Source organism: Prionailurus bengalensis, chromosome A2, assembly GCF_016509475.1.
Source record: "Prionailurus bengalensis isolate Pbe53 chromosome A2, Fcat_Pben_1.1_paternal_pri, whole genome shotgun sequence".
NCBI classification, from domain to species: Eukaryota; Metazoa; Chordata; class Mammalia; order Carnivora; family Felidae; genus Prionailurus; species Prionailurus bengalensis.
The window spans coordinates 154,489,327-154,498,006 of NC_057348.1; the positions used below are offsets into that span (position 1 = coordinate 154,489,327).

General features: G+C 47.2%; 1 protein-coding gene across 3 annotated transcripts in view; it reads right to left on the reverse strand.

Annotated features, from left to right (window-relative positions):
• Positions 1 to 4,695, reverse strand: part of SLC37A3 (solute carrier family 37 member 3) — a 45,508-nt gene extending 40,813 nt beyond the window's left edge. Inside the window, exons 1-2 of one of the 3 annotated variants that reach the window (XM_043589709.1) lie at positions 4,592 to 4,682; positions 1,625 to 1,775 (exon numbers count right to left, since the gene is read on the reverse strand). The gene's annotated coding sequence lies outside the window, so the exon portion shown is untranslated. Of the gene's footprint in view, positions 1 to 1,624; positions 1,776 to 4,591 lie in introns of all 3 variants that reach the window. The other 2 variants (XM_043589710.1, XM_043589708.1) reach the window with 2 other exon arrangements.
• Positions 4,696 to 8,680: the final 3,985 nt, after the last annotated feature.

Consider the following 8,680-nt stretch of genomic DNA (forward strand, 5'->3'; position numbering starts at 1 on the left):
AGCAAAGCTCCCAGTTCAGTCACCTCGCCATTTTCCCGTCATCCGTTACCCTCCTCTTGTCCTCAGTTCCTTCTTCACTAACTTAGAATCTATCCAACTCCCTTATGGGCCTTTTTTTCTTGCCTCTGTCCACCTACCCTGTACCCAAGCGGCTGCAGTTTGCCGGAGAAAAATCACACGGGCGGGCTGATTTCACTTTTTAGATTCAAAACCACAAACCTCAAAGGGCATGCAACACTGCCCAGCATGACTACACTTCCCTAATGATTCTGCTCTCTCAACCTCTAAGACAATTCCACACTTCTCTCGTTAAAGCTCCAGCACCCCTCTCTCTCAACCAGCGCGACGCCCAGAACAATGGCTCTAACTCGGACCCTCCAGAGTTCCCGACAGTCCAGCCAACTGTCCAATTGATATGCCTCAGGTACCTGAAGCAAGATGCTTCACTTCCTCCCTCAAAACTGATTCCTCCCCCAGGACCCCCCACCTCATAAATGATACTACCATTCCCCCAAGTTGCCCAAGGTAACCAGGACTTATCCTTCGTTTTTCCTTTTCTCTTTCTCAGCTTCCACAACCAACCCGTCACTAATTACCTCCAAAATACATCCCAAAGTATTCCTCCTCTCTCCATCCCCACTGCCACCACCAAGATTAGCCACCCATCCCCCACCAAGCCTACCCCTACAGCCTTCTGCAGGGTTTCACCATTTCTGTGTCTACCCTGCCCCCAACTCATTCTACACACATCGGCCAGAAATATATCTTAAGACATAAACCAGCTCCCACCCTCTGCTTAAAACACACTGATAGCTTCCCAAGACTCAGATAAAAATACAAAACAATTTGCCATGCCCTTCAAAGCCTGAATACCCCAGTCCTCTGTAGTAAAATGGGAAGGTTAAGGGGAGGAGAGCAGTGAACTGGACACCTGTGGTTTGCAAAAGGAGGCTAAGGATGAAGGAGGTGACTGCCTGAGCAATGCCTTTTGAGAGAGTGGGTGTTTCTTTTTTAATTGTTTTATGGATTGTCAATAGGTCATGCATGCATAAGGCAGAAAATTCAAAAGACATCGAAGGGGTACCATAGAGTGAGGTCTCCCTCTCTGATCTCATCACCCCGTGCCCTTACAGGTTTCTTTGCATCCCTGCAGAATACATGCCTGTGCATCCACTCCAGGCATAGCTCCTCACTCACACATACACAAAGGAGCATACGACACACTATTCTGCACCGTTTTCTTTTCTTCACTTATCAGAGGTGGGAGATCTGCCCCTATCTGCACCTACAGGGTCACCACATGCCAATCTCCCACCGGACATCTGGGTGGTTCCCCATCCTTTGCCACCACGAAGCTAGCCACACTTCGACACAGCAAGGAGCTAGCCCATTTCCTTCCTCCCCACCCTCGCTACGACGTCCCCACGCCGAATTCTTTCCTTGTCCCTGAGCCCTTCCTTGCTTGGGGTCTTTGCATTTGCTGTTCCGCTGCCTGAAATGCTTTTCTGCTGGTTCTTTGCGAATGGTTTGCCCTTTCCTTTTCTTGGCTCATCCTCAAATCATCTCCCTCAGTGGTGTGCCCTGATCGCCCCGTCTACAATGGCCGGGGCCGTTACTCAGTTACCTGTCTCCCCTCTGTCTCTGCTTCTTCCTTTCATAGCATTGTTCCCAATCAAATTATCTGGTTTAACGGTTTACATGTGTGTTGTTCGGCTGTAAGCTCCACAAAAGTAGCGGCCTCATCTGTCTTCAGTCCACGGCTATAGCCGTGGCACCTAGTAGAGCATTTAGGATGATCCATAAAGATTTTGTGCACGAATGAATTCTTTGACCATAACCAACACCAAATACTCTCAAGGCACCAGGCACTGTGCTAGGTACTTGCCTTGCGTTACTGTATTTAGTTCTCACATCTTATAAATAAGAAAACAGATTTTATAAAGCAGTATCTCTTAACAGAGGAAGCGAGCATTCAAACCCAGACCTGACCCTAGTCTCTATGCTATACTATATAAGAAAAAAGGCTAAAATATCTGAAGTTGGGTAAAACATAGCGATTAGAAATATCTCACCTTAAGCTCAGAAGTATAAATCCTGAATGGGGAAAAAAAAAACCCACCTATTAGTAATAGTGGTTACACTATTACTATACTCAAATGAGAAGGACATTAGATGGGCAATTACTTCACTCTTCAGACTTCAGTTTCTACATTTGCAAAGTAAAAAGATGGTGTGTACTAAAACAGAAAAAGGTAGCTGGAAGAGTAATGAATGCATAGCTGAGTTCAATTATTATTTTTTTTTAATTTTTTTTTTCAATGTTTATTTATTTTTGGGACAGAGAGAGACAGAGCATGAACGGGGGAGGGGCAGAGAGAGAGGGAGACACAGAATCGGAAACAGGCTCCAGGCTCTGAGCTGTCAGCACAGAGCCCGACACGGGGCTCGAACTCCCGGAACGCGAGATCGTGACCTGGCTGAAGTCGGACGCTTAACCGACTGCGCCACCCAGGCGCCCCGAGTTCAATTATTTTGACAGTATTGTGTGTGTTGTAATTCAGCACCTCAATGTTTGACACAAGTAACTTTTTCATCCCACATCATCCCATTTGAAGCCATTTATCTGTACCAGACGAATCCTTTCACTCAGAACTCAAGCCTTCTGTAATTTTTGTCTCTTCTTAAGTTGTTTCATTACCACAGATGTAAAGTACCTAGCACTTCCCTGTAAAATTCTCTTGTCTTATTCCAGGCTTCCTAAAACGACCTTCTTCCTACCCATTGTAAACATATTCCAAAGACAACTAGTTTTCAAGATAAAAACCTTTCCCTCTCGGTGTGCCTTGCTGGCATGTGACTCTTGATCTTGGGGCCTGGGGTCGAGTTCCACATTAAGGGGTAGACTGTACTTAAAACAAAACAAAAACAAAAAAACAAACAACAACAACAACAGCAAAAACAACTTTCCTTCCCCTAAACAAAAGACTCATATGCCAGTTAATGGTTACTGCTGCGACATTTCATTTTATCAGTGGACAAAACAGAACCTTCGATAATACACTTGATTCTGACATCTAGAAAGAAACAACACGTTGCACCGACTTTAATTTAATAAAATTACTGTTTCAGGGTCATTTTCTAATGAAAATGAAAGGCCGAGGTGCCCGGGTGGCTCAGTCCATTAAGCGTCCGACTTCAGCTCAGGTCATGATCTCACAGTTCATGAGTTTGAGCCCCGCATAGGGCTCTCCACTGTCTGCAAGGAGCCTGCTTCGGATCCTCCATCTTGCTCTCTCTGACCCTCCTCTGCGGTCTCTCTCTCTCTCTCTCTCTCAAAAACATTTTTTTTTTTTAAAAAAAGGAAACGAAAGGTCAACAGAAGAATTATGTTCTTTGAAACCACATGTGACCCACAAAAAGGCATTAAAGTTGGAGCTGGAACCATAGATCCTCCACTTAATTAACTTCTCTGAGCCTCGATTTTCCTCATTTAAGAATTAAATTAGGGGGTGCCTGGGTGGCTCAGTCAGTTAAGCATCCGGCTTTTGGTTTCAGCTCAGATCATGACCTCATGATTCATGAGTTCGAGCCTCGCATCCGGCTCTGAGCGGACAGTGTGGAGCCTGCTTGGGATTCTCTCTCTCCTCTCTCTCTGCCCCTCCTCCACTTGTGTTCTCTCTCTCTCTCTCTCTCTCTCTCTCAAAATAAATAAACTTAAAAAAAGAAAAGAATTAAATGAGATAATTTTAGAGAGTTCCTAATATAGGAACATCCAACAAATGGCAAAGAAATAATTCAGCACCAAGACACTGAAGAAAGGCAGCAATTGGGAGTCAGATTTCACTCACCCCAGGAACATACTCTTCTCCCTACAAGCATTCAGTCACAAGTTACCATGAGATCATCTACAATCTTATACTTCAGGAAACGCCAAAAGCCCTGTAGCCACGTTCCCATTATCCCCTGTCAAAAGTGAGAATAAACAGACCACATTCTGCAAATAAGAATCCTGAGAGAATGACGAATACGCAATGTGACCAAATTCCTTGACTGAGGCCACAGCAGTTAGCAGCATACAAAACCCAGCTATTCCACTAAGACCCTCCCTCTTTGGCCTCGGTGCATCTTTTCCAAAAGCCTGCCTTCCTTCGCACCCTACCTGGAAAGCATCCCTTCACCCGGTCGAAACTGCAGCCCTTTTCCGGGACAAGAGCCCTCGTGGCGCGCGGCCGGGCCCTCCTCCCCGCGGGGGCCCTCCCGGATCCTCCCGCTCTCCTGCCGCTGGGGTCCTCGCCGGCCCCGCCCGGCCCCGCACTCCCGAGACCGAGGAGCCGGGCCCGGGCCGGAGGGGAGCGGCGGCCCGCCGGGCCCTCGGCGCCACACCCACCGGCCGCCCCCACCCGCACCCGCACCCGCACCCGCACCTCCGCATCGCGCTCCCGTCCCCTGGAAGCCCCTCGGACCACCCTCGCGGGCGGCGCCCGCACACCTCGCCCGGAGCCGGGCGCCGGCCCCTCCTCGGTCGCGCCCCACGCGCCGCGGCTCGCGCACCCGAGCCCGCGCCGTCGTCGCCGCGCTGCGGCCCACTGACCCGCTCGCTCCGCTCCGCTGCCCGCAGCCCGTCGTCTCCGCCGCCACCTCACCCGCGCCCCGGCAGCCAGGGTTTCCGGACGCTCACGTGACCCGCCCCTCCCGGGGGCATGCTGGGAGTTGTAGTCCGACCGTGCCGCTTCACCTGCGAGACGCCTAGGTGACAGCGGAAGGGAGAGGGAAGGCGGGGAGGGGGGCCTCGGTGAACCTGGCTGTTGGGCTGGCGGACGGATGACGGCCAGGAGTGTCAGCTGGAAAAAGACAGTGAGAGATAATATATAATGATCTGGGCAGAATTGCTATATAGGGCATCTTTTTTTTCCAGAAAAGCTTTATTCTGTTGTTTTTATAGAAAGTGACATGCTGCTAAGTTTGCTACTGACCAGGCATCAGGGTGTAAGCTTTAGACTTTTATTTAAATTAATTAAACGCAGTGACCCATGCAGGCAGGGCCATTAATCTGCCTCTGCCATTCACCTTCTGCACTCCACCCCACCCACCCAAACAAGTAAATGAGTGTTAAGATCCTGACAGCCTCAAACTAAAATTAAAGGCCTTAAAAGGAGGCAGGACTTGGAAGTGGAACCTTCTAGTCTCCTGGGCTCTTTCACCTGTTGGGGGAATATAATTTTTTTTTTTTTAATCTCCCAACCAAGAACATTTCTCTACAAAGATAGAGAAAGAAAAGTTTTACTATTGGATAAACATTAAACCAGAATGTGATGCTCATCATGATCTAACAGATTGCAAAGACAGAAAGGAATCTCCCGCATATACAGCCAAGCAGATACAACCCCTTACATGCATGTTCTCAAATAAGCAATCACTAGCCCTCAACTGAGAAGACCGGGACAGGAACTTTTGTCACGTATAGTTGGTCCAAACTTTATCATGGCAATTGGGGAGACTGCCTGAATTGGCTTATCCAAAGGAGAAACAGACTTCTCATACCTCTAGGACAAGAGATAGTGTTGCAAATTGGAGCAAGATGCCCACAGAAGTTAGGCTTTTAGCCTCCCAGAAACTAGGAAACTGGAGGACTATCACCCTGGATGTTTGTATTTCAAGATGGCTCCCGGGTCCTGGGAAGTTTCCTGATATGAGGCTGGCAAGAGGTTATTTAGCCATTATGAATGGCTATACATCTATTTGAAAAGGACAAAGGGCAGGGTGGAAGTGGGAGTTCTTATTTCCAAGGGAGACTTAAACCTCTTATTTTTAATTTGTATTTGACTTTACAACAAGGCAGTTGTAGTTCTGTTCCCAGTCATCTGAGAGTGTGGCTGGGAAAATGTGATATCAGGGTGAGCAAAAACAAATTGCCCCAACATTTCACTTTTATTTTTAAAAATATTTTGTGGAGGGGCTCCTGGCTGGCTCAGTTGGTGGAGTGTTCAACTCTTGATCCCGGGGTTGTGAGTTTGAGCCCTACGTTGGGTGTAGAGATTACTTAAAAATAAAATCTTGGAGCGCCTGGGTGACTCAGTTGGTTAAGTGACTGACTTTGGCTCAGGTCATGATCTCACAGTTTGTGGGTTCGAGCCCTGCATCACATTCTGCGCTGACAGCTCGGAGCTTGGAGCCTGTTTCACATTCTGTGCCTCCCTCTCTCTCTCTGTCCCTCCCCCACTCACCTCTGTCTGTCGGTCTCTCCCTCTCAAAAGTAAATAAACATTGAAAAAAGTTTAAATAAAATAAAATCTTAAGGGGCACCTGGCTGGCTCAGTTGGAAGAGCATGTGACTCTTGATCTTGGGGGCATGAGTTTGAGCCCCGTGTTGGGTGTAGAGATAAATAAAAATTGTTGTTAATCTTTAAAAAAAAGAAACACACACACACACACACACACACAGGGGAACATTATTCAGCCTTTAAAAGGAATGAAATTCTGACACACGCTACAACATAGATTGTGTCTGTGGGATAGAGACACATTGAAATAAGCCAGTCACAAAAGGACAGTGTAGGATTCTGTTTACATGAAGTGCCTAGAGTAATCAACATGATAGGGAGAGAAAGTAGAATAGTGGTTACCAGAGACCAAGGGGGAAGAGAAATGGGAGTTAGTGCTTAAGGGGCAGTTTCAGCCGGGGATGATGCAAAAGTTCTGGAGACGGATAGTAGTGAGGGTTGCACAATTTGAATACATTCAATGCCCTTAAAAATGGCTAAAATGATAAAGTGTATGTATTGTGAAACATATATGTGTGTGTGTGCATAAATGTATGTATGTGTGTGTGCAGAGGGGGTGAATAAGATATCACCTGTGTCACCACCACCCAGGTCAAGAAGCCCACACCACACTCTTTGCACTTATAGTCATGTTGATGGAGAGGGGTCAGAATAGGGAGAGGCAGAATCTCTCTCTCCTTAACTTCCACAACCACCTAGACATTTCACTCTTTGATTTCTACTTCTAGATGTTCTCCAAGTACCGGGTCTGAGTCAGCTGACTTTTTTTTTTCCTTTCCCCATAACCATAACTGGAAGAAGAAACCATTTTGACATCTAACCTCATTGACATGAACATCAAACAGGCTTTATTTCCTGCCTTCTGCCCGTACATGGTGGTGAATCTTGACAGATATTTCATTTTCAATTCACAGACATATGACAGTGGCTCTCAAAGTGACAATGTGCAGCAGCAGCTGGCAGTATCCTTTGTTTTCTTGCTCTACCTGCCAGCATTGGGTGTTATGTTACTCAAAAAGAGAGGTTCCTGAAAAGTGATGTGTAAATGGAATACGGGGTAAGATAAATTATAATTTAAAGGTTTCCTGAAGGAATCATAGAAAGAAGTGTTCTTGGATAGTGAATAAATTGTCCTCTATTTCAGTGCTTCTCAATCTTTTTAGGCCTCAACCCACAGTAAGAAATACATTTTATGGGGGTGCCTGGGTGGCTTAGTCGGTTAAGCGTCTGACTTCAGCTCAGGTCATGATCTCACAGTTTGTGGGTTTAAGCGCCACATCAGGCTCCATGCTGACAGCTCAGAGCCTGGAGCCGGTTTCAGATTCTGTGTCATTCTCTCTCTTTCTCTCTCTGCCCCCCCCCCCCTCTCTCCCTCTCAAAAATAAATAAAAGCATTTAAAATTTTTTTTTAAAAAAAAATATGTTTAAAAAAAAAGAAATACATTTTACGTCAGCCCAGCACACACATGCATGTATTCCACTGGTCCACGCATTGCACAAAACAGTACTTAGCCTGACTGCGTGACTGCACGAGATATATTCTGAAATTTTGTCCTAGGTTCCTCTGTGAAAGTGCTGGGTGCAATCCACAAAAATTGATTTCGTGACTCATTAATAGGTCTCAGCCCCCACTTTGAAAACACTACACCAGTTTAAATATTTTATCAATCTGGATGTTTCCGTTTTGCACAGTGTAGCTTAACTGCCGACGCCTTGCATTCTGCATCGTGGAGAAAATCTAGCGCCTAAGATCTGAGGGACAGCGACGTTTCCAGACACTGTGAGGGGAAAAGAGTGAGGAAAACTCACCTCAGCTTTCTGCTTCTACTGCCAGCAGGAGACTGAGAAACTCTAGGTTTTCTCAGACCTAGAAATTAACCTTTGTTCTGTGGTGGATTTTTTGCGAGAGAGGAAACAAATGTTTGTTTGTTTCAGCTCTTTCTTCCCATGCAAACTCAAAGTTGTTTTGGTTTTTTAATCTTTTTGGACCACCTTCTTCCTCTCCATTGCCCCTCAGAAAGTTATTCAAGTCCACAAAACAATCAAATGACTCAAGATCCAGGTCCCTGTTCTCCTTGACATTGCCGTTCTCTCCCCCCCCCCCCCCCCCCCCCCGGCAAAACAAGGGACCCAAGGGAAGGTGGGGGGCGAGGGCTGCAAAAGAGAAGGGGAGTGGAAAGAAGGAACGGGGGCGGCTGAACAGGTCGTGGCTGAGTGAGCCGGCTCGTCCTTCCCGTTTGGCTTTGCTAGGTGACTGGGTGACGGAGGTTGGCCGGGAAGGCTGACTTGGCGCGGGGTGTGCTGGCCGGCGCCTCGCCTTTGCCTTTGCGCTTTGTACCCAACGGCGCGCGCGAGCGGCCGCGCTCAGGTGCGGTGGGAGGGTCTGCGCTCTCCTTTCA